The 23,344-nt window shown below is 46.4% G+C and overlaps 1 protein-coding gene across 1 annotated transcript in view; it reads left to right on the forward strand.

The window, feature by feature from the left end:
- Positions 1-584: 584 nt before the first annotated feature.
- The window catches only part of Itsn1 (intersectin 1), a 157,874-nt gene continuing 135,114 nt past the window's right edge, over positions 585-23,344 (forward strand). Inside the window, exon 1 of the mRNA XM_051191893.1 lies at positions 585-813. The gene's annotated coding sequence lies outside the window, so the exon portion shown is untranslated. The remainder of the gene's footprint in view (positions 814-23,344) is intronic.

Genomic DNA, 23,344 nt, shown 5'->3' on the forward strand with positions numbered 1-23,344 from the left:
ACCACCCCGGGGACCACCAATAAATGGGAGAAGTTGGGTGTTGCCGAGTTGGGTTCCGTTTTATGCAAATTACAGTAAAAGGCCACACCCTTCCTCATTCCAACCGTAGCCCCCTACCATGTTCCCTCAGTATTTGTCTCGCCTAGCCCTCTGCCTCCACGTCCTTTCTGCAAATCCTTCAATTTTTCTGAAGGTGTCCTAGCTACTGTCGCGCACAGGGAAGAGCAAAGCACCAAAGCGTGGAACAAAATCTCCACACGCACAGACCAGAGAGACCTCTAGTTACACCGTCTTGGAAAGAGACAAGGGGAGGAGAAGAAAAAAAAAAAAAAGGCTGTCTGGACCACTTTGATTGGTTTATCTGGCTGTCACTCTGCACACCTCTATTTCCTTTGGCTCTTGCCGATCTTGCCCACCCAACGGGCGTGGTCATGTGTAGGGGCGGGAGCGGAGGCGTGGCCCCGGCGTCCGATTGGCAGGCGGTTTCCCCGCCCACCCGTGGGCGGGGCTGGGCTGGCTGTGGGCGGGGCGGGTGGGGGGAGGGAGGGAGGCGGCGGAGGGAGATAGGCGGGAGCGGCGGAGCCCGGGAGCGAAGGAGGCCGACGAGGCTGGAGCGGCGCGGGCAGGGCGCGCAGCTTGGTTGCTCCGTACTACGGCGGCTCGCAAGGGAGCATCCCGAGCGGGCTCCGGGTCGGCCGGCCGGGAGCGGGCGGGGATGGTGTGCGCGGCTGCGGACCCCGCGCCCCTCGGCGCGGCGTGCGGGCTGCACTGATTTGTGCGAGCGGCGGCCGCGCGCTCCCGCCCGGAGATGAGGTGAGGAGCTGACGCGGGCGGCCTGGCTGGCGCGCGGGCGGGGGGCGGCGATGGCCGCCCGGGGTCGGGTCGTGCGGCCCCGCGGCCGCCGTCGCCGCTCTGCCGGGTCGTTCTCGCCCTCCCGGGGCCGGCGGGCGGCGGGCGGCGGGACGGGCTTGGGCTGAAGGGGCGTCCGCAGCCGCGGCCGCTGCTCCCGAGGGGGCTTCGCGGCGGGCGGTCCGTCCACGGCTGACCCCTCCGCCCTCGGCCTCCGCACGGGGCGGCCCGGCCTCCCGGGGATCCGGGGCTGGGGAGCGGCACCGGGTGCCCGGCCTCGAGTCCCCGGCTCGTCCTTTTTTTCTCTCTGGCGTCTGCATGGAAGACCCTGTCAGTGAAGGGCGGGCGGTCAATGCCGTTCGGCCCGAAGCGATGCGGCCGGCCGGGGCTGCCTCTGATGGCATTTCACAGACGCCGGCTCCCTGTGCGGCCACAGCGCGTCCCCGGGGTCGGCTCGGCTTCGTCCTCCCCTGCGCACGCACTGACTCGGGGTTCTGCTGTGCACCCGGGGCACGATTGCGGTCCCTTCCTTGGGGGGGGGGGCAGGAAAGGCAAAACGGATTCCCAGAAAAAGGAAAGCGGGGAGGAGCTGGCTGGACCGCCCTTCACTTCTGTTTGCCTTTGGGTTGGAAGACAACTTCGCCGATCCCCTTGCCTATGAGCAATCAATCTATTGTTGTGATTCAGGCTACAGGCTTTGCTTTGGAAGGAATAGATGAGTGGCTTCTTGCTGCAGCTGCAGGGTGTGGAGACGATCGGTGGCATCTTGAATGGTGAAGTTCCCAACTTTGCCCTCATCTCCGATATTGAGAAAACAGAGCCGGCCTGGAAATGTAAATGCATGCAGACTCGGGCCAGATGCCGGTTCTTTTGTGCTTATCTGTTGGTGTCTTCCTCTTGGTGCTTAGGTGGTCAAAAACAGAATAAGAAGATAGCATAGAGAATGAAATCATAGGGACAAATGCCTCTGGAAAATATCAGTTCTATTTTCGGGGAGGCCCGGTTCCTAATCCCGCTGAACTGATGAAGAGAAAGGCTAGCTCATGGATTATGTGGTGGACAGGACGTGAGGGCAGGAGCTAGGGACAGGAGCCAGCAGGCCAGCTGCTTTGCTGGACACTTCTCCAACCGCCTCTAAAAGGATGAATGTATTTGTTGAGATACTTTTATTTTTAGATGACGTTAGCGTCAAGCATGCAGACGTTTCAACAGCCATCGTAGTTATCATTTTCTGTTATTTAGATTTTTTTTTTTTTACTAGTTTGCTTGAAGCGGTTGTGTGTGTGCTCTTGCGTATAACTTAATAACTTTTCGAAAAGGAAAATCTCTTGTAGGACATATGTAAAGAACTCGGGAAGTTATAAAGGGTTTAAATTAAGAAGTGAGGGACACTGATTTGGTGACAGGGCTAAAGGCATTTCCTACCCCTTTAAGCCACAGTAAGGAGCCTTTCTTTCAGAAAGGACATGTTACAGGAAAAAAAAAATCGAGTTACTAAAAAAGTGTCTGTTGAAATTGCTGAAGATCGTGGTACAGCCACAAAACTATTATTATTCTCGCTGAGTAAGAGAGGAAATGAACACATTTTTAATGTACTTTGGAACCCTGTAGCTTGCTCAGATGGCAAACATTGTGAAATAGGGCATAAAATGAGTGGTGGCAAGTTAGTTCCCTGAAATGTTTGTCCCTCAGCATTTTTTTTTTTTTTTTTTTGGTTTCTTTTGCTGTTGGCTAGCAATTTCCTTTTCCTCTGGCCATTCTTTATCTTTTCCCCAAATACCTAGATTGAGACACACCCTTAAAACACTTAGAAGAGATTAAAAGAGAGGCCCTAGTAAATTCCTCTGCTCCTGCCTTTTCTCTTTGGCGACTGAAACAGGCTGGAGTATGGCAAGCATGCACCCTATCGCCTAGTTACACCCACAGCCTCATATTCATCCTTGTGTGGTGCTAACGTTTGAACCTTGGGCCTTTGATGCTAGGCTGTACGTAACCTCTCGTCTTTTTAGTTTGCTGCATTTTTGACTTACAGAAAATTAATTACATGAAGGTTTGTCTTTAGTGACTCCATGTTTCAGAGTCTGGACCTCAGATAATTTTACAGAAACATAGCAGGTTTCTGGCTCTCCACTTAAGAATCAGACAATGGGAACTAGTCAGTATTTTCAATACATTTTCTAGGAACTTCTCCAGGGCAGGAAGATTTGGAGATCCTTGGCAGCTTCCTTCCTTCTTATTGACTGTCTCCTCAGACTGTCCTGAAGTGGATAGCAAGCTTTCCAAGTGGCAGAAGCTTTGCATGTTAGGCTGCTAATAAACTGCCGGCCATGATCTTCAGGAATAATTGTGCCGTGATAAATGTTTCAGAAGGGTAGAGTTTGTGTTACTGTAGAAACAAATAGTGCCTGGAGGAATGTTCTCTTACATCATTGCTGAGTGTGTGAACCACATTGCAATGAGCCTGGGTGTCTAAGCCTTCATCTGCCAAGTCAGTCGAGTTACTGGATAGTCACAACCACTGTATACTAGTCATTTCTGTTAGCTTGACTAATTGATATTGAATGTTGTAGAGGCTTTCTGGTTAATATGTTGGAAATCTAGCAAAACAGTGGCTAAACATTTCACATACCATTTTTATAAAAGATGATAATCCTAATAGGAGTCGTTTCCAGAAAATACAGGCAATTGGTATGCTTTCCAGTTTTTCTTTCATGACATATGACCTTCGCTCTCCTTTTACCAAGTCTGCCACTTGGCCTATAAATCACAGGTTTTATGTGAGGGCGAGGTAGTTAAGGTTCTGAACTCTGGGGTTTTGTCACTTGTCAGTGATTCAAATTTAGTCACCAAACCTCTCAATGCCTCAGTTTTCTTTGCTGAAAATGGGAAGAATGGTGGTGGAGTTTACATGCCTCCAAGTAGCCCAGGCTTGCCTCCAGTGTTGGGATTTCAAGCATTTGCTGCCATGTCCTACACTTGAACACAGCCAGTTATTAAGTAGTCGTTCACATGGACGATTTGGAGTATATAAGACATAGAATTTGAAAACGAACACTCACATGATCTCTGTACTGCCTTACTTTGTGGTCACAAGTAGAAACTCAGTGTTTGCAAAGCAAGTCTCTTGATAATTTCTTGGTACTAAACATGTATACTTAATAAGCTGCCAAGGATTATATACATGTGATTATAAAATAAAGATAAACTCATGATCACTTTCATCTTAATTGTATTACTTTAGAATAAATCTCAAGCCACTTTAGAGTGAATAGCTAATAGCCTTTGTGTTAAAAAACCGTCACATTTGGAGGAATTAAAAAGACAAAAGAAAACACAAGGGAGCTAAGAAATTCCCATAAACCCATGACCCAAGTTACATGTGCCATATCATCCATCTCTGTGTGTGCATATGACTGTTCATATACAGCTTTTGTCCAGACCTGGGATCTTGCTTTGCATGTCTGTTTCCCGCCTCCTCCTCTTCCTCTTCTTCAAGGTCCTATCTAGCCATGGCTAACCAGGAACTCACTGGTACAGAGCTTCTATGCTTCTAACTTGCAACAATTCTTTCTTACAACCTGCCTAAAAGAAGCACTAAAAAAAAAAAAAAAAAAAAAAAAAAAAAACCAAAAAAACTCCCACACACTCTTGGTCTTGAACCCAGGGCCTCTACCACGGAGCCATTTTATTTTCCCAGCTGCTTTCTTTTTCTTCTCATTCTTTTCCTCTCTGCCTAAGAGAGGGAGAGAGAGACATGTGTCTGGCTGTGTAGACCAGGCTACCCTCAGTCTTGCAAAAGACCCTCTTACCTCTGCTACCCTGGTTTTGGAATCCAAGCACACACCAACCACCATACCCAGCTCACAGATTTACCTTTTAACTTGTTTTCTCAACCCCCCAAAAAGTCTTTCCATGTCTATATTTGTCCATTCAATAGCTGGATAATATACCACTTTACTGATCCGTGAGAACTTGGTCAGTTTACTAGACAGTAGTGTGCCGTTTTCTACCCTTGTTAACAGCATCACTGCGATGACGGGCTCTCCTTGAGTGTTTCTTTTTAATTGTTTATGATATTAATTTTTAAAAAAATGTTTTGTATGTGTTTTGCCTGCATGCATTTTTCTGAACCTGAGGAGGACGTCGGAGCCCCTGGAACTGGAGTTAGGGATAGCTATGAGCCACCATGTGCGTGCTAGGGATTGAACGCTGGGTTCCCTGGGAGAGCAGTCTGTCTCTCCAGTCCACTGTGTGCATTTCTCGGGGAGGTAGCTCAGTGGGTAAGGTGTTTTCTGTCCAAGCATGGAGTACTGAGTTCAGATCCCCAGGGCCCACACCAAAGCTGGTTTGGTCATTTGTGGGAGAATCACCGCAACATAAAGGCCGGCCTAACGGCAGGAGCAGGGGCACAGGAGACCCCTGGGGCTTACTGGCTACACTAGCCAAAGGAAAGCTCTAGTGACAGACTGTCCCCTAAAAGGAAGGTAGAAGAGCCATCGAGGAAAAGAATCTCAGTCACCAAATGGGTAAACGTATCTTCACACACTAGTGCATGCACGTACATACAACAAAGGTTTTACAGAGCCTACGTTCTAGAAGCACTTGGAGACCCATCAAAGGCAATGATAAAGTTTTTCTTTTCTTTTCTTTTTTTTTTTTTCCGAGACAGGGTTTCTCTGTGCGCCAGCCCTGGCTGTCCTGGAACTCAATCCACAGATCAGGCTGGCCTCGACCTCACAGAGATCAGCCTGCCTCTACCTCCTGTGGCAAGAAGAGCAGCTCGCTGCTGTCAGCTTGCTTCGTAGTGAGCCATGAAGTCAGAGCATTCATGCACCTGTAACGTTTCAGCTGACAATGAGCCCTCTTGTAGCATCCGTGTGCATTAATCACTTGATCTCTGTGAATATGCTCTGGAAACCAAAGTTAAGGAGCGTAGCCAGCAAGTAGCTGCAGAAACTTAGCCGGAGCCCAAAACTCTTGGGCTGTTTTGGCGGGCACATTTTATAGGCATATGATTCTTTCTTCCTTTCTTGTTTTTTTTTTTTTTTTTTTTTTTTCCATCCCTGATTTCTGTTGTTTAGGCACTTAGAGATTACTTGACAGGCAATAATGTGTGTGGTAATTAGGTGGAAGGCTGGAGGGGTGGGGTTGGGGGGGCCCATTTAAACACTCCCTTGAAGAGTTGTTCACGTAAACTGGCTCCAGGTAAGCCTCAGCAACTGCCTGGCAGTAGTCCCCATCTTTTAGCTTGCAGAGAGTTTCCTAAAGTGCTTTGCATGAAAAACAGGATTAGAGCACTAGAGAAGGGTAGTCAGACTTGCAGACACAGTTTTACTTGTGTGGACTTGCTTTGAGAACACAAGACTATAGAAGTGTGGTGAGGGAGAGAGCTGGGAGCCTATCCAGGCATTTCCATGCTGGCCAGTTTAGAGGGTTGAAGCGGCTGTAGAAGGTCACTTCAGTGCTGCCAAGGCCTGAGTGAAAGATGTTACTGGTCCACTTGGAGAGCCTTTAAAAAATGAGCAACAAATCTTACGTTACTAAACGTGAAGATGGGTTGTTGCTGAAACAGTTTGTAGCCACTTGACGAATCGAATGTGAAACAAACTAACCTGTGTGAACTCATCCTCTTTGGACCCTGTCTTGGTAGAGCCAGTGATAGTAACTTGCTAGCTGATTGCCCAGACACTATGATGGTGCATCCGACCTGGCCTTTGTTCCCTGGCCTGAGTTTATCTATGCTTCCTAGTGACCATCAAACCCCATCTCATAGTTGTGCGGCATGGGGCTCCCAGAGGCTTTGTGGAAGTGGTACCAGGTACATTCACCCTTAACTGAGTGGTGGAACCAGGAACTGAACTCTGAAGGATTTTGGATTCAGCTGAATTAGAATGTGATTCTAATAGCAAGTGGCTTGTTTTCTCCTTGAGGGTTAGAGTTAAATAATGCCCTCTTCCTAAAATAGCAGGGCAGTGCTTTTCATCCTCAATAGGTCTTGATTTCTGACGGCATGAGTTTGTAAGCTATAGATGGAGTCTGGCCTTTAATGCCATGTTCTAAGGAAGACCCTGAGTTTGAACAAAGCCACTTAAACAGAGGCACTGGAGCCTTCTCTGTACATGTGTCTATTTTGTGGGTCTGTGTATTCAGGGCTAATTATTCCCAGTGGAAACTTCAATTTTTCTGTCTTTCATTCCTGATGTATAGGCTAGCCCTGCCTGGCTTTGAACTTGTGATTGCCCTCCAACCTGGCTTCTCAAGTGCCAGCCTAGGCCTGGCTCTAGCAAATAGCAGTGGGCAATTGGAAGTAGTACTTACTTTAGGGTCTATGCAAATATAATTGCTATTTTAATAATGAGCAAAATTTGGGAAGAAGATGCTTTGGGGAGGGTAGTTGTTGTTAGGGTATCGCCTTTTCGAGAGCAAAGAGTATCATCTGTGTTGTACTTAGACTTATCCCCATGTCATAGGCCTGTGCCCATCGCATGGAGGCCCCTCTGCAGCCATGTATTGATGAATGGTGTGGAATGGCTGGACTAGTGCTGTGAGGCAGACTTGGGGTGGAGAGGAGAGGGCTGGCATGGATTGGACTCCCCAGGAGGTAGGAAGCTAATTGACAGTTCACATTGTTTGCTCCTGTGTAAAGGATCCCTTTGGAGTTCATCCTCCAGGGTGAGTGGTTTGAAGGAGAGAAAAAGAAATGCCAACCCTGCTCCACTAAGTTACTTTAAGCCTTGTACTCTATCTTTCTGGTGCAGATAATGTGATTTACTCTTTGGGTCTCAGATTGTGTGAGATAAATGAGTTGTATAAGTTGTTAGAAATTGTGTGAGGAAGAGAATCCCATAAATAAGACGCTGGCCTAGCTAAGGTTTAGTTAGATGTCTTGAGCACAGTATTGTAAGAGTAACCTGAGTTCAGCAGGTTCTGCACTTGGCATGCTGAGCCGCGTTTTCCCTGGGCTGGTGATGGCGTTCTTGGGGAAGGCGCTCCTAGGGAGCCACGGATCACAGTCCTGCCAACCCTCCAGTGAGCTGCTGGATCACAGGCCATCAGATAACCCTCCAGTGTTCTGTGTTGCCAGGCAGTGACATCTGATAAATTAGGAGCATTGGATGCTTTTGCCATTTGGATATTTTCAGTTTACGATGCATCTATTGGGAGATAACCCCCATTTCCTCTTCAGAAACATCTGTACTGTTGGTCAAGTAAGATAGCAGTCTAAGAAGAGGGGTAAGGTGGTTATAACTATGATCTCAGTGGTCTGACGGTGAAGGTAGGGGGATTTGAGGCTAGCCTTGGCTACATAGTGAGTTTCACGTTAGCAAGGGTCATACAGTGAGACCTAGTTTCAAGCAAACAAACAAACAATCCAAAATGAGCAAATAACTACCCAGAAAGCCAAACCCAAACAAAAATGCAATGTCAGATGAAGATCAAGAATTATTTTATACCATAAACATTATATTAATTACGGTTATGGGATGTGGTTTCTGAGAGGAAAGATTTCACCTGCTTTTTTTGTGAAAGAAACTTTAACTTCACAGAAACGGATCCTTAAAAACAGCTGTCTTGTGAGTTGAGTGCCCGTAGAAGCTGTTCTTTCTCCAGGGAGACGGATCTGTTTTGCACAGTGGTGTAGCTGTCTGTCCAATCTGCAGTCTTAATTAGTGTCAGAGGAAGGGTAACCCTGCAGTAATTGTAACCTCGCGTTTCCTTTTGCTTGAGTTAATTTTAAAGCGCAGTCATTATGTGTTCTCTGTAGTTGTTTTGATCACATCAGCTGAGATGATATTATAGTTGTGATTTTTGTAATTTAAAAAGATAACGTGGTTTTCTTACTACAGAAGCAGGAGATGCCTATTGAAGAGATGTTTTGAAAATTTAAACAAGGCAAAAAGACCCAAAGCCTGTAGAGCCTCACCTGCCAGGGCTGATGTGGGCACCAGCGAAGGGTGCTCAGTGTAGGAGATGGTGGACCTGTGGGCTGTGGGCACCAGAGGCAGGCCTGCCAGCGGCACGGCCTCAGCCTCTTAGTTAGTGAGCTAATTAATAACTGTAGATGTACTCTCCTGATTTGTGGCAGCACATTGGCAGCCAGCGCTTGTCTGAGAGCTGAAGCCTGGGTTGGGTTGCTGCCTTGCCCGTCTGTCATGCCAGTCTTCGGTGCACGTGTAGTAGAAGCCCTGCCAGCCCTGTGGTGCATGCTACGGTTCACTCGCTTACTGCAAGCTATCATTTTGCTTTCGATAAAGACCAGGGAAATTCTTGGACAGAAAGATCTAGAACTGTAGTCCAGCAGTTTTAACTACCTTTTTCTTTATTATTCTTGTTTTTCTAAAAAATGTTTGAAATTGTGCAAGTGTATGTGTGTGCACGCACATGTGTGCACGTATGTGCAGGCATGTGCACATGCCAAATGAGGATGTGACCTATTCTCTCAGTCTTCCATATTCTCGTCTTAGGTCAGGGTCAGCTTCCTATTAGTTTCATCTCCTCCTTTGTACATCTGGGACTGCCAAGCTGGTTCGTTCAGCTCCACCCTGTCCCCTGGTTTTTGTTCCATTTCATTTCATCTCTGCAAGTTTTCATCCCTAGACCCATCGCACCATCTGTCTGGGCTCTGTTTCCTACATTTATGCCGCTAACAGTCTGCTGTAGAAAACCATACAACCCAAGACTGCCGCCCTTCGGGTGGCTGTGTGAGCCCTCTTGAAGCCCTTCAGACATCATGCTGAGGTTGGCACCTTTGCTCGGGTCCCAGGGGCCTTAAGTGTGAGAGTGTGGTTCTGCCTGCTGGCTGGGCCTTCTGCCCTCCCATGCAGTAAGCTCTTGTGAGTGCATTTCTCACACATAGTTTGTGCCTGGACATGGGAGGGGAGGTGACTGATGGACCCCTTCCCATGTGCTGGACACTCCTGTCTTGGCCTGTGTCCTCTGGAGGCTTCTGTTCCCATTCCTTCAGGCCTGTTTCCTCTGCAGAGCCAGAACCATGCCTGCTTGACTGCCGTGTGCCAGGCGGTGTGGCAGAAGCAAGGACAGTTCTGACAGGGTCTCTGTCCTTACTCTATTTATATTTCAGTGGGGCAGATAAACAAGCAAATATACAAATAAATGATTTCCAGCTGTTATAAGAACTGGAAGCGAAGTGCTCGAGAACACCTAATGTGGAATGTAAAAAATAAATTAATTAAAAAAGAAGGAGAAGACGATCTAATGGAGAGTCGTGTCATTGAGGTGCACACAGACGGTAGTCGGGGAAGGGAAGGGTCAGCATGTGAAGGGCGTCTCTGCAAGGGAAAGGGAGGTGCAGGGCCTGACTATGCGGGCCTCCCTTGTGGTTCTGTGAGCTTGTGTCTGATGCTCATTTTCTTTCTCCTAGTCTTCCTGTCTCGTGTGCCTGGTGCAGCTGTGCCGTCCTGACACTCTGTCGCCTGTGATTCGTATCGCTAGTCTTTCATTAGTGTGTATGTTTCTTGGAAGAGTCGTTTATGCCCAGTGCCTCAGACTGAGGGCTATCCACACAGCCACTGGCTGGTGCGGTTGAAATTAGCCCCTGCACCATCTCCAGGAAGAGGCCACGGAAGCTGAGCGCAGTCACAAAGTGATTTGACCAGTCATGCCTGCCTTGTAAGGTCCCAGATGGAGAGTGGAATGAATGGCAGGCGAGGCTTGGGAGCTCTGGACTATGGATTGCTGGTGTGTGCGAAGGTAGCCTGCATCCCAGAGCGGGGAGCAGTGGGGAGCTCCCTACCCGTGCCTTGTCTCTTGATGGGGCAGGTGGGAACCTCTTCCGCCTGGCAGAAGCGATGGAAACTTGGGAGTACATACGATTTGAGGCTGGTCTGTGAAGTTGGAAGCAGTATTTTGGGATTGAACCCTCTACTTGTAGGTCACACTACCTACAATGGGTGGCTCACAGCCATCTGTAACTCCAGCCCTAGGTAACCCAATGCCTGTAGGTGTTTAAGGGCACAGACACTCATCACAAAACACTCATACACATAAGTAAGTATAAAATTTATTATGACTCAGTGTGTGTGTGAACTTGGTTTTGCACATGCTACAGAGAGTGTGTGCAGGTCAAAGGACAACTTTTGGGAGTCATTCTCTCCTTCCATCTGGGTTGTAGGCTTTAAACGAAGGCTGCCAAGGTTGTACGACAGGTCTTTACCTTCTGAGTCATCTTGCCAGTCATTGTATTTGTCCGTGAGTGTGGCTTCTTGCTGTGGCCAAAAGAAGGCCTCAGGTCCCTTGGAACTAATTTCAGGCAGTTGGGAGTTGAATTCCTACCCTGCAGGGGTAGAGTGGTCTTCACTGCCCAGCTGTCTCCCCAGCCCCAGATTTTCTTTTGGAACATGGGTTTTTAAGGCTTGAACTCAGGTCCTTGCGCTTGCAAGGTAGTTCCTTACGGATACAGCTTTCCCCCAGCAGACCCTCTTCCTTCTTTTTCCCTGAAGGGTCAGGCCCTCTCCATTCTTTAGAAGCCATTAGTCAAATAATTAAGTCAGAATAACTATGGCCTTTCTAATGTCATTAAGACTAACAGTAAAAATCATATTTACAAAAAAAGGCAGCGAGGCGGCTAATTTAGCTGGTAACTCTGGTGACTACATGTGTTTGTCATGTAAGTGCTCTTTGAATACTTATCTATGAGAATATTAAATATATATTTAAGGCCAAGATTTAATAAATTAAATATTTCACAATTCATTGAGAATATTCTCGTGTGAACATGGCTTTAAAAATTAAACCTGTGATACAGTGAAAAAGTCAGTGGCCACAAGCACAGTTTGGTGGGCTGTGCTGTAAAGCCAGCAATAGTAAGACCAGCAGGGCTTTTTTCTCGTGAGGATGTAAACACAGAGGAGTGGCAAGTTGTGCTTGAGGAGTATTGTCACACGGCAACCACATTCTGCACTTTGAGGGTTGTTGCCTTTAGCATAAAACCTTTACCTTTATATGGATAGTTCTGTGTTCTATCAGTACTCTAGTTTTCCACTCTGCCGCCTGGCCCTCAGAATTCACTTTTCTGATACCTGCCCTTCAAAGTGCACTTTTGTCTTTTTTCCCTCCCTCCCTTTTGTTATTCTCTGCCCCCTGTTGTTGTTATTGGCAGCACAGGGGATTGAGTGCAGGGTTTGCTCATGCTAGGCAAGCACTCAAAGGAGCTGTGTCCTTGGCCCCCACCCCCAGCACATTCCTTGTATCGCTTCCTGTGACTGCTGCCGTGGAACAGGCCTCAGATCCAATCCAGATGGCGCTGGTTACTTCCATAACTTTCCTGCCACTATCACCAGTGGGCGCATGGTGTCTGGCAGGGTACTGTTGTATGTAGTATGCAGGGTTGGCTGTGTGGACAGTGTTGATGTCATCTCTCCTCCGGTGGCCTGTGTAATACTTTTCTGTCAATCAGCAGGAAGTTTTCAGGTCCTTTCCAGCTTTATTTCTCTTTGTCCTGATACCAGAGTGTGTCATGTCTTCGGCAGTAGGGTGCCACCCTCTAGTTCTGTTGGGCAACCAAGAGCGAGGGCAAATAGCTTGTGTGGCCTCCCTGACAAACATGTGCTGGGGAGCTATCCCATGCCTGGTGCTGAGCTTTCCATTTAATGACCCATATATTCGGAGGGAGTCGTTGTCCAACAATGTTAGAAATATATTTTAAATCAGCTTACAAAGTAGTGAGCTTCTATAGTTTCTGTAAAAATTTGTTTTTATTTGTGTGTGTGTGTGTGTGTGTGTACTTGCGTGTCTGTATGTGCACAGCATGTGTGCATTGTCTGCAGAGGTTAGAGGAGGGCAGGGGATCCCCTGGAAATAGGGTTATAGGCAGCTGTGCCACTCATTGGTAGGGTTAGGCGATATGACGGGAACTGTAAGTGCTCTTAACCTCTGAGACTGCCCTTCAGCTCCACATTGTGTGTGTGTGTGTGTGTGTGTGTGTGTGTGTGTGCACGTGCATGCGTGAGTCCGTCTGTATGTGTGTGTGTCTTGTGTGTGAGCGTGCTTCTGTGTGCACGTGCAGTTAGGTTAAGTTTAGGAAATAAACTGATTCATTCTAACAACAGTTTTTAATCTTCTTTTTCAAGAAACAGTCCCAGTGTGTTACCCGAGAGAAACTGTTAAATAGGAAATAAAATGTATTTTTGTTCACAGTTGTGGAGGTTTCAGCTAGCCCATGGCTGCAGGCTCTGTTGTAGGCGAAGCTGAACATCATGTAAGAAATAGGTGGTGGGCGGAGCAGCTCACCCCACAGCAGGTAGCTGACAGGGCCGGAGGCTAACCAAGGGCAGCATGTCTTCCCAGTGACCCTCTTAAATTTCCAGCACCTCCTAAAATAGCCCCGCCAGCTGGGGACAAAGGCTTGAACACATGCACGTGGCTGGAGGAGACATTTCTTTCTTTCTTTTTTTTCTTTTTAAAAGTACTTAGTTTTATTACCTTAAATCGTCTCTCTCTCTCTCTCTCTGTGTGTGTGTGTGTGTGTGTGTGTGTGTGTGTGTGTGTGTGTGTGTGTGTGTGTGCTTATGGGTATGTACAAGTGAGTGCTGGTGCCTGTGGAGGCCAGAGGTGTTGGTTCCCCTGGAGCGGGAGTAGCTGAGTTGTGAGTTGTCTGACATGGGTGCTGGGAATCGAACTCTGGTCCTCTGAAAGAGCAGCCAGTGCTCCTAAACTGCTCAGACATCTCTCTAGCCCTGAGCTGTATTTTGTTTGTTTGTTTATACATTTTGAGACAGTGTCTCTCTGTGTAGTGTTGGCTGTCCTGGAATTTGCTCTGTAGACCAGGCTGGCCTTGAACTCAGACATCCACCTACCTCTGGGTCCCTAGTGCTGGGATCAAGGCATGTGCCACCACTCCCAGAGACAGAGAGACATTTCTTATGCAAACCTCAACACCTGCTATCCGCCAGATCCTGGGTTTTATGCCACTGAGTCCATTAGATGAGTGACCTTTAGGAAAAGGCTGGAAAGTTTGTTCGCTTCTCTGGAGGAAGATTTAGAAGGAATTCCTGTGTTACTCACCCTCACTACCCAGTCATGCTCACACCCAGATGTGTCACAGGTCCTGTCTCATTTAAGTAGACTGTTGGGCAGGTGAACTCATGAAAAAAAAAAAAAAAAAAGCACAACTATTTACTTAAATTATTTTCTAAATTATAGTATAATATCATGAAACAAGACTTGGTATCACTGAACTTTTTGTCAGTGTAAATACATTTTAGTTCTAGAAGGAACAGGAAATGTTTGGAAGTCATAGATCCAGAGCCAGTGAGGAGTTCCTTCATGCTCTGGGGCCCCTGATTCTTGGGGCATGTGTAGTAGAGCTGGGTTCCCTATGTGCATGCCAGTACCACTTAGAAAATACAACTAAATTCTAGCTTTCTATTCTTACCAGCTTTGTCATGAGATGTATTACCTTTTAGATTTCATCTTAAGAGGAACACCTTTTAGATTCTGTTTGCAGAGCCATCACTTACATAAAACTTTATGATATTTGGGGTTCTGTTAGATGGTCTGGTCTCTGGCTAGCACTTGGGACCTTTTAACATTGGTGCTGGGAAAGAGCTGAGACCTTGGTTGTGCTGCTGAGTGAGACTACCCTGAGTAGTCTTGTGCAGTTCAGAAGTGTAGGCAAAGGTCTAAATCAGGTGACTCACTCATTTGTTTGGGGTGTGTGTGTGTGTGTGAGTGTGAGAGAGAGAGACAGTCTAACTTGAATAAAAGAGCAACTTCTAAAACCAACTTAAAAGATTTGTGTAGACTCGGGGTGGAGGTTGGGGAAGACGCACACCTAAAAATGACATGACATGCCAGCAATATAGCGATTGGTATTTTCCAAAACAGGCTTAATTGTAAGCAACAGGACAAAGAGTGTCACCAGTGTCACCGTTTCAGGGTTGAGAGGCAGTGGGGTGACGGAACAGTGTGGCTTCTTTGGATTGATGGCAGTTCTTGTCATGTGGGATTCTTGTGAGGATGATCAGGCAAGTAGCACAGAGCCTCAGCATATATAGTAAGCACTCATATGATGGGAGATGTCATTCTGTATATGTTTCTCATGCTGGTTAATGAATAAAGCACTGTTGGCCAATAGGAAAGCAAGATAGGAGGGACTAGGAGACAAGGAGGATTCCAGGAAGTAGTAGGGAGGGGTCAGCAGGTAGAGACGGGGAGGACAGAGGTCTCTGCCCCACTCTCCAGTAAGATGAGACCACGTGGAAATACTTAGATTATTAGAAATGGGTTAATACTTAAGACAGAGCTAGCCAATATGAAACAAGAAACAGGCCAACAGAATTATATCTAATACAGAGTCTCTGAGTGTTATTTGGGGCTGGCGCCGCGGTGGGACCGGCGGCAGGAAAAATCATACTCATAACATTATGGTCCCGCAACATGGCTAATAAAAACTTCCACTTAAAATTTAACAAAATCTTAAAAAAGGGTTAATATGGGTTAATACTTAAGACAGAGCTAGCCGATAAAAAACTAGTACCTAATACAGCGTCTCTGTGTGTTGTTTGGTACTGGCACTGCAGGGGGTCCAGGGGGGAAAGGGGGGGAACCTTACTCCTTACACTCATAAGAAATGGCGGTTTGGCGTCGCCTGTAATCCAAGCCTGGAGTGCAAACTTAAAGGCAAATTGGGAGGTATTTTGTGTTGTTTACTTGCAAGTACATTGTCAGACCTCACATAACTCTTGAGTTGTTCATTATCAGGAAGAACTTCCGTTTCCTTTAAGAGTGGAAGAAAGGAGAGGACCAGATGTACAATAGGCTTAAAGTGTTTCATATACTCACAGAAACAACTGGACATAATGCTTGCCAGCCAACAATAAAAGATAAATAAATAAACCAACTAAAAAGTGGGAAAGGTATGAATAGGCACTTTCCCAAAGAAAATAGACAAGTGGCCAACAAACCCATGAAAAGGCGCTCAGCATAATGAAAACAAATCCCCTTCACACTGGGATGGCTGCTATTTAACAACAAGCGGGAAAATGGAAGGTGCCCAGTGGTGGCCAGACGCTGACAGCAGACCCCTCAAGGACCGTTGGTGGGAGTGTCGGCGTGCTGCTGCGGCTTCGGAAAGCTAGTGCTTGTCCCTCAGTTAAATGCGCAGTTAACATGTGGCCTTGCAAGGAGGCACACAGGCAGACACGGTGCTGGAGAGGGACTGACAGACATCTAGACCCGCAAGCAGCAGAAGGAAACCGCGAGCCGCACTGGGTATGACTTGAGCATATGAGACCTCAAAGCCCGCCTCCACAGTGACGCACTTCTTCCAACAAGGCCACGCCTCGTGCCATTCCCTATGGTCCAAGCATTCAGACGCTTGAGTGTCTGGGGCCATTTCTATTCAGACCAGCACAGTCCCCATTCCTAGCACTGACCTGCCTAGGATAATTGGTTAAACTTTCTTTGGGTCATTGTAGGAAATAATTTTCAGTTCAATGAAATATTTTGTAGTTCTTTTCTTGTCTTATAACCTCAGAAAAGGTGAGAAACCAAAGCAAGCCGTGTTTTAATATCTCCTCTTAGTCCAGCGTCTTAGAGAGCGTATAAAAATATAGAGAGGTGCCCTCGGGCTCCTGAGGCCGAAGCAGACCGCAAGCTCACACCGCCTCATAGCCGTGCCTCTCCTCATCCTCCAAGTGCACACGGTGTGTTTTCCAGACACAGAATGACACAGGGTGACGCCACCCCTTTGTGACTAACGGTTTAAGTGCAGGCGTGTGTCTGTTTTGCTGTGTTTTTACTGAGTTATCTAAGGTCAGCTCTTCGGGACCACCAATATATGAAAATGGAAAGCCGGATGAGTCTGCTTGAGCACTTAGCTTTTATTACTGCTAAGGAGCTACTAGATTTGGGAACCAGGTGTTCTTTTTAGGACACGATAGGTTTCCTGTTTAGGCAAAAGATCTTGGTTATTGGTAAACCCTTTCAAACTTGAACACATTTTACATTAACTTTGTCATAGTTAGCTTCCCAAATTTATAAAATGTATGTTTAGTATAATAGTGACAACTAAATTATAATTAGTTATGTCTAGGCACTATTCTAGGTAATCCTGTGAATAATCTTCTCCCAAACGGCAGAATAGGTACTGTTAATTTCATTTTACATTCACGGTACAACATAGTTAAGTTACTCACCTCCAGGGCCGTGGCTGGTAAATGGCACATACGGCCTTTGGACTCCCGATAGCTGTCCTGTTAGCACTAGGGTGTGTAGTTTTTCTTACAAACATTGCCTAATGCAGCAGTCTCGCAATGCATGTGTGGCATTTCTACTTACGATGCCTATACCTTATCTCATTGTAGAGTTGCTCTGAGGTTTGGGAGAGGGGTTGGGTTGGACTGCTCAAGGCTGGGGCTCCTGCAAGGAGGCAGCTGGTAGAGAAATGAGGGTGAGGACTAGTATAAGGGCCAACCAAGCCTTGTGTCTGACACGTCTGTCTTGTTTGCTCCCCCCCCCCCCCGAGTGTCTGGGCACAGGGCTTATAAGATTTCTCATCTTTTCTGTGACCCTTTGGAACAAGATACATTTTCACCGCTTTCTCCAGACTATATATTTGGGTGAAGCATTTATCTCATTTGAACTTTTCTAAGGGGTTTTGCTATCAACCAGAAAGGAGAGAAAAGGTTGAAGGGAGGCGGTATTAGAAATACACTTTTAAAAGAGGGTTTCAGAGTATTGCTTTATTTTTATCACCAGTTAAAAGCAATTTTCAGACAGGTACATTTTTAAGAAAATTAGCAGAAACGGGCTGGGGAGAGCCCAGTGGACGAAACTGATGCGCTAGCATGAGTTTGGGTCTCTAGCCGCTGTATAAACTCTGGCTGGCGTGGCAGCTGCCCTGGTTAGTTTTTGTCAGCCTGACACATCCTACACAGACCTGGGAAGAGGGCATCTGTGGCGGTGTGAGAGAAAACGGCCCCCAAAGGGAGCGGAACTACTAGGGGCGTGGCCTTGTTCGAGTAGGTGTGGCCTTGTTGGAGGAAGTGCGTCACTGTGGAGGTTGACTTTGAGGTTTCAGTCTTATATGCTCAAGCCACACCCACTGTCTCAGACCACTTCCTGTTGCCAGTAAATCCAGATGTAATCACTCTCGGCTCCCTCTCCAGCACCGTGTCTGCCTATGTACGGCCATACCCCCCACCATGACGATAATGGACTAACCCTCAACATCCTAACCAAGGAATTCCCTGTGTCAGATTTGTCTGTCTATAGGGCATTTTCTTGTCTGCTGATTGATACAGGAGACCCCGGCCGACTTGTGGGTGTTGCCATTCCTAGGCAGATCAACCAGGGCCGTATAAAAAGAGAACGTGGAGAGCAAGCTAGTAAGCAGACTGCTCTACAGCCCTTGCTTCAGCTTGCCTTCAAGTCCCTCCTTGGCTTCCTACAATGATGGACTGTAACCTCTAATTCAAGTCACCCCTCTCCTTTCCAAGTTGGTTTTAGTCTGTGTTTCATCACAGCAGCTCAGGTGGGATTCTCAATAGCTGCCCTCCCTCAGCAAAAGGAGAGACCCCACCTCAGTAATACAATAAAAAATGGAGAGCCATCGGGGAAGACAGCCAATATCAACCTCTGCTGTCTATACATATGTGTACAAATGAACATCCATACGTATGTTCATACACAGCACACACACAGAAACAAGAATTACAAATATTAATGAGTAGCTTCATACTACATCAAATGAGTTTTGGAGGTTCAAGTCCAAGATTGATTCTTGTGGGTTTAGGCAGCTGATTAGAGAGCATACACCACAGTGGAGGATCACTTAACCTTGTGTGGGGTGTGGAGGACTGTCCCCTCCAACACACACACACACCCCAAAGGTCCATAGCCCCCTCGAAGGGTGTGGTCCTGATGGGATAAGGGTCTTAACGAGGTCCCACCTCTTAGAGGTCTCCCCACCACCACACATTGTGTTTTAACAACCAGGACCTCTGAGGGGACACTGTACTCAATCAAACTAGAGCAATGTCATGATCAAGTTTCTGGGATTTTGGTTATCACAATAAAACCATCAGTCTCTCTGGGGGTCACATGACTATGGTGTTAACATTGAAGTCATGATGGCATTGTGTCCTGAAGAATTAAGTCAGGAATGACCAAGAGATCTGCTCTGAGGCTGAGGAATGCCAACACATTCTCATATCAAAATGCCACAATGTAGTCCTTAACTCCATAGACTGGAAAACTGTGGTGCTGCTAGACCAGAGAGCCAGGCTGCTCAGTCCCTCCACCCTGCGGGCTGAGGCCCATGCAGGGGAGTGGAGTGACAGGCAGCTTAGGCACTGGGACAGTCTAGGCAGTTCTCAAGAAGGAAACACTCCATTACTATCTAAAATGGGCTTTATAGTTTTTTTTTTTCCCCTCTACAATTATGCTTTGTGTTGAGGGTTTTCCCTCCAGAGATTTTTCTGTGCTCACTGACCCCGTGAACTGCTCTATTCTGAACCCTGTGATTGGCGGCCCCAGACTTCCCTGTCTATGGGGAGCCCAGAGCGTTGCAGTGATCTTGTACTCCGTGTGTTGTACAGGAGGTCCTGAGGGTGGTGGGGTGGGGGAGATGCAAAGGCGTGCATCTCTGAAGGGTGGCTCATCTAGGTAAAGATGCAGATTAATGTATAGCATGGTGCCTGTAATTACAAAGTGTTTATTGTGTATAGAAATTATGGCAAAAGTAGATTTCAGAAGCTCTTAACACACACAGGCAAGAGAGTATGTGTGGTAACTGTGAGAAGATGAATATTCTGCTTTATTGAAATTAGCAGTTCACTATACATATATGTCCCTCTGTTCATTTAGCAGCACCACCTAGGGAAAAATACCAACCCCCAATTTTATATTAAGGCATTGTATCTCATATATATATATATATATATATATATATATATATATATATTTTTTTTTTTTTTTTTTTTTTTTTTTTTACTTGTTTATTTTTTGAGACAGGTTTTGGCCTGGAACGCACAGAGATCTGCCTGCTTCCCCAGTGCTGGGGTTATTAGTGTGAATCATCAGGCCCAGCATATATTTTAATTTTGTAGAACAAACAAAGGAGAAACCATGGTGCTAGGTTGGAGTGTGTGGGGGGAGTGTGCACTTGGCGGGGAGCTAGGTGGCTTTGAACAAGTGGCTGAACCATCAGAACCTTAACTTTGTTATCTGTCACGTGTTTTAGAGAAACTGTATATATGAGTATTGTTATCTGTCACGTGTTTTAGAGAAACTGTATATATGAGTATTGTTATCTGTCACGTGTTTTAGAGAAACTGTATATATGAGTATTGTTATCTGTCATGTGTTTTAGAGAAACTGTATATATGAGTATTGTTATCTGTCACGTGTTTTAGAGAAACTGTATATATGAGTATTGTTATCTGTCACGTGTTTTAGAGAAACTGTATATATGAGTATTGTTATCTGTCATGTGTTTTAGAGAAACTGTATATATGAGTATTGTTATCTGTCACGTGTTTTAGAGAAACTGTATATATGAGTATTGTTATCTGTCACGTGTTTTAGAGAAACTGTATATATGAGTATATGCTGTGGGACGATCCCTGCCTGTTCCTCTGACTTAAATCTGAGCTCCCCGCCCCCGATGCTAACTTAGTATCTGGTCGGGGAGCCTGTGGTCCTAGTATGAAGACTCTGGAGTCAGTCCTTTAGGAGGTGTGGGCCTTCGAAGGCTGTGGCTGTCCAGGTTCTAGGATCCTGATCTGCCACAAGTTGAAGTCAGCACCTCACGTCTTACAGCCATGCTGAGAGCTTCCTCCACCACTGTGCGTCCCTACCGTGAGGGACCAAAATCTCACTGAAACTGAGCCCACGTCACCCTTTTATTTCCTAATTGCTTCTGTCTGGTGTTTGGTCACAGCACAGTGACTAATTCACCTCTGCTTATCTGCAAGTGAGCATTTCAGTTGTTTGTCACCAGGGCTAGCTTCAACAATTTAGCAAACAAATGTGGCACGTTTGCAATGGGCATTATTGGTGTTGGACTGCAAATGAATTTGCTTCCTGTTTATTATGGCTGCACTTTGGTTCTCTGATGATAACCTACCCTGTGTGAGGAACTGTATGAATGAGTACGTCAAACCTCAGCAGATCTAGCCCTAGGAGGGAACAATTCTGAAGTGTTCTTTGCGCCCCCAATTGTGGGTTTCTCTCTCGATGGCACCTGGTTGTTAGCCAGGAATCTACCTAGTTGGCTGTTTGGCTGTGGCACTGCCTTTGACTGTAATTACATGAGTCTGTAGCCAGTGTGTTGAGGAAACCAGGGTGTCAGAACACCTTGGAGCCTGCTGATGCTTGAAGCCCTGCCTCTAGGGCGCCCTGGTTCTGATTTTCTGACATCACTAAGGTGTGGTATTCATTCCCCATACATCTATTCTTGTTTCTGAAGTCTCCCAGCTGTGTTCCTGCGGGACTTCTCAGAAGAGACTGTCAGATGTGATCTGCCTGTGCAGGAGGGCTTCTGGATTTAGAAGGCCCACGCAAAGCGTGTAGATGGGACAGGTGTCCCCAGACATGAGCCGGCACGCACTAGACCTGTGACGGGACCTAAGAGTTTGTATTCTGGCAGGCTCTCTGTTGACATTAGTGCCTTTGTTCCGGGCACCAGCTTCTGAGAGACTCTGATCTAGTGTGGTAGGTAATAGGAAGAGGACTCTGTGTTTGGGGAGGAGTCTCTGTTTTCCGCAAAGAATCTGCAAAGACGGTAGCTCTTGACGGTGACGCCACTGTCAAGCCGTGATGGTCCTGCCGGTGTGGGAGACCTGGAGACCTGCAAACTCAAAAGATGTGTGTATTGTTTCAGTTAGAAGAGCTGTGTTTGCTGGGTGTCTGTTCGAAGAAGAAATGATTCCTCTAAATGCACTTTATTTCTTGATGGTACTTGTTACCTTTTGTTTAATTCTCATTCGGTGTGTTTTATGTTAGAATTGAGGTTTTTACTTAAAGCAAATTGTGCTCATTGAAAGAAGGTGCTGAGTAGTGCTGGCATCCGTAGTGCCGTGACCGATGCTCGTTTGCTTCATGTGACATCTCCATTCATATCTAGTACCCTGACTGTTTTTAGAGCCCAATTTTTCCATCCAGTATATTTTCATATCAAGTTGCTGTATTTTTTTTTTCTGCTCTTGTCACATTTTAGGGGGTGGTTAATCTTTTTATTTTAAATCCATGAGCCTCCTTATATTTAAAAGTATTAATTCTTACATTGCATGCTTCATATATTCAAACATGTTTATGTTTTTGAAACTTGTAAAGCACATGTGCCTGCTTCCCCAGCTGTTTGGGAGGCGGATACAGGAAGTTCACATGGGCTTACAAGTTTGAGCTCAGCTTGATGACATAGTGAGACTCATCTCAGAGTATCAACAAAAACCTGACTTATTTAAGCACATTGGTGAATGCGTTCATAGCCCCCTACCCGCTAACACCATTATTTTCCGTTTTTATGACTCTTGCCTTGATGCAAAAGAGAACATTCTTTCTCACTCTGAGGTTTTATAAATATTAACCTGCACTTTCTTTTACTGCGCTCTAAGGGCTTCATTTTTTTCTATTAAAATCTTGAAGCCGTCTGTAATTTAGCATAAGCAAGCAAGTTTATTATGGGTAAATATAACGTACGTATTCCCGGTGTTTCGTTAGTTTTGTCATGCTTTGTAAACAGATTCGGGGAAGGTAGTTATGAACTGTGCAGCTCAAGCTGCTCTGAGTATAGGAACCCTGGGAAAGCCAAGGGCAGGAGAGTTAAAGCGTGTCCCTGTCTCAGCAGCTCTTGGGCCCCTAACAGGAGGCAGGTGTGATTCACATGACAAAAGCAAACTAGACGCCATCCCTTCGCTAATCTGTGCCCCAGGCCTTTCTCATTGTTGGAATGCTTGGTCACCCCTTCCCCCCCCCCCCAGTTGCACCATTGTGACAATTCTTTTTTTTTTTTTTAAAGTTGCTCTTATCTAGTCTAGACCAGGCCAGTCTCTAACTCAGTGTGTAGCTGAAGATGGTTTTGACCTCGGATCCTCCTGCCTCAGAAGACTGTGATTACAGGCATATGCTACCATGTCTTGCCTTCATGGCTGTTTTTTTCCTCTCTGTCACCAATGCCACCAAGCAGTCTTGGAAGCTTTCTACTGAAGCTCGCCATTCTAAAACACTAGTCTCTGCCACACCGGATGATGTGGGATCCACCATGGTTTCCTTGGTTTCCCAGTTCCCGCCTGCCCATAAGCAGCTTCTCCTCTGCAGATCAGAGGGTGGTATCCCCTCCTTCACCTTCCAGAGGTTCTTGATGCAGTTCAGATAAGGACTGCACCCCGAAGGATGTTTGTCTAGCTGCCCTGTCTCCTTCCCTCTAATGCATTCCCCTGTCTGTTTTGCTTGTGTTAGCCAAATTGCCTTTGCCTCTAGAACAGGTTCTTGGGCTCTTTGCATTGGTCGAACCTTCCCTGGGGTCCAAAGA

This window comes from Phodopus roborovskii, unplaced genomic scaffold (genome assembly GCF_943737965.1).
Source record: "Phodopus roborovskii unplaced genomic scaffold, PHOROB, whole genome shotgun sequence".
NCBI classification, from domain to species: Eukaryota; Metazoa; Chordata; class Mammalia; order Rodentia; family Cricetidae; genus Phodopus; species Phodopus roborovskii.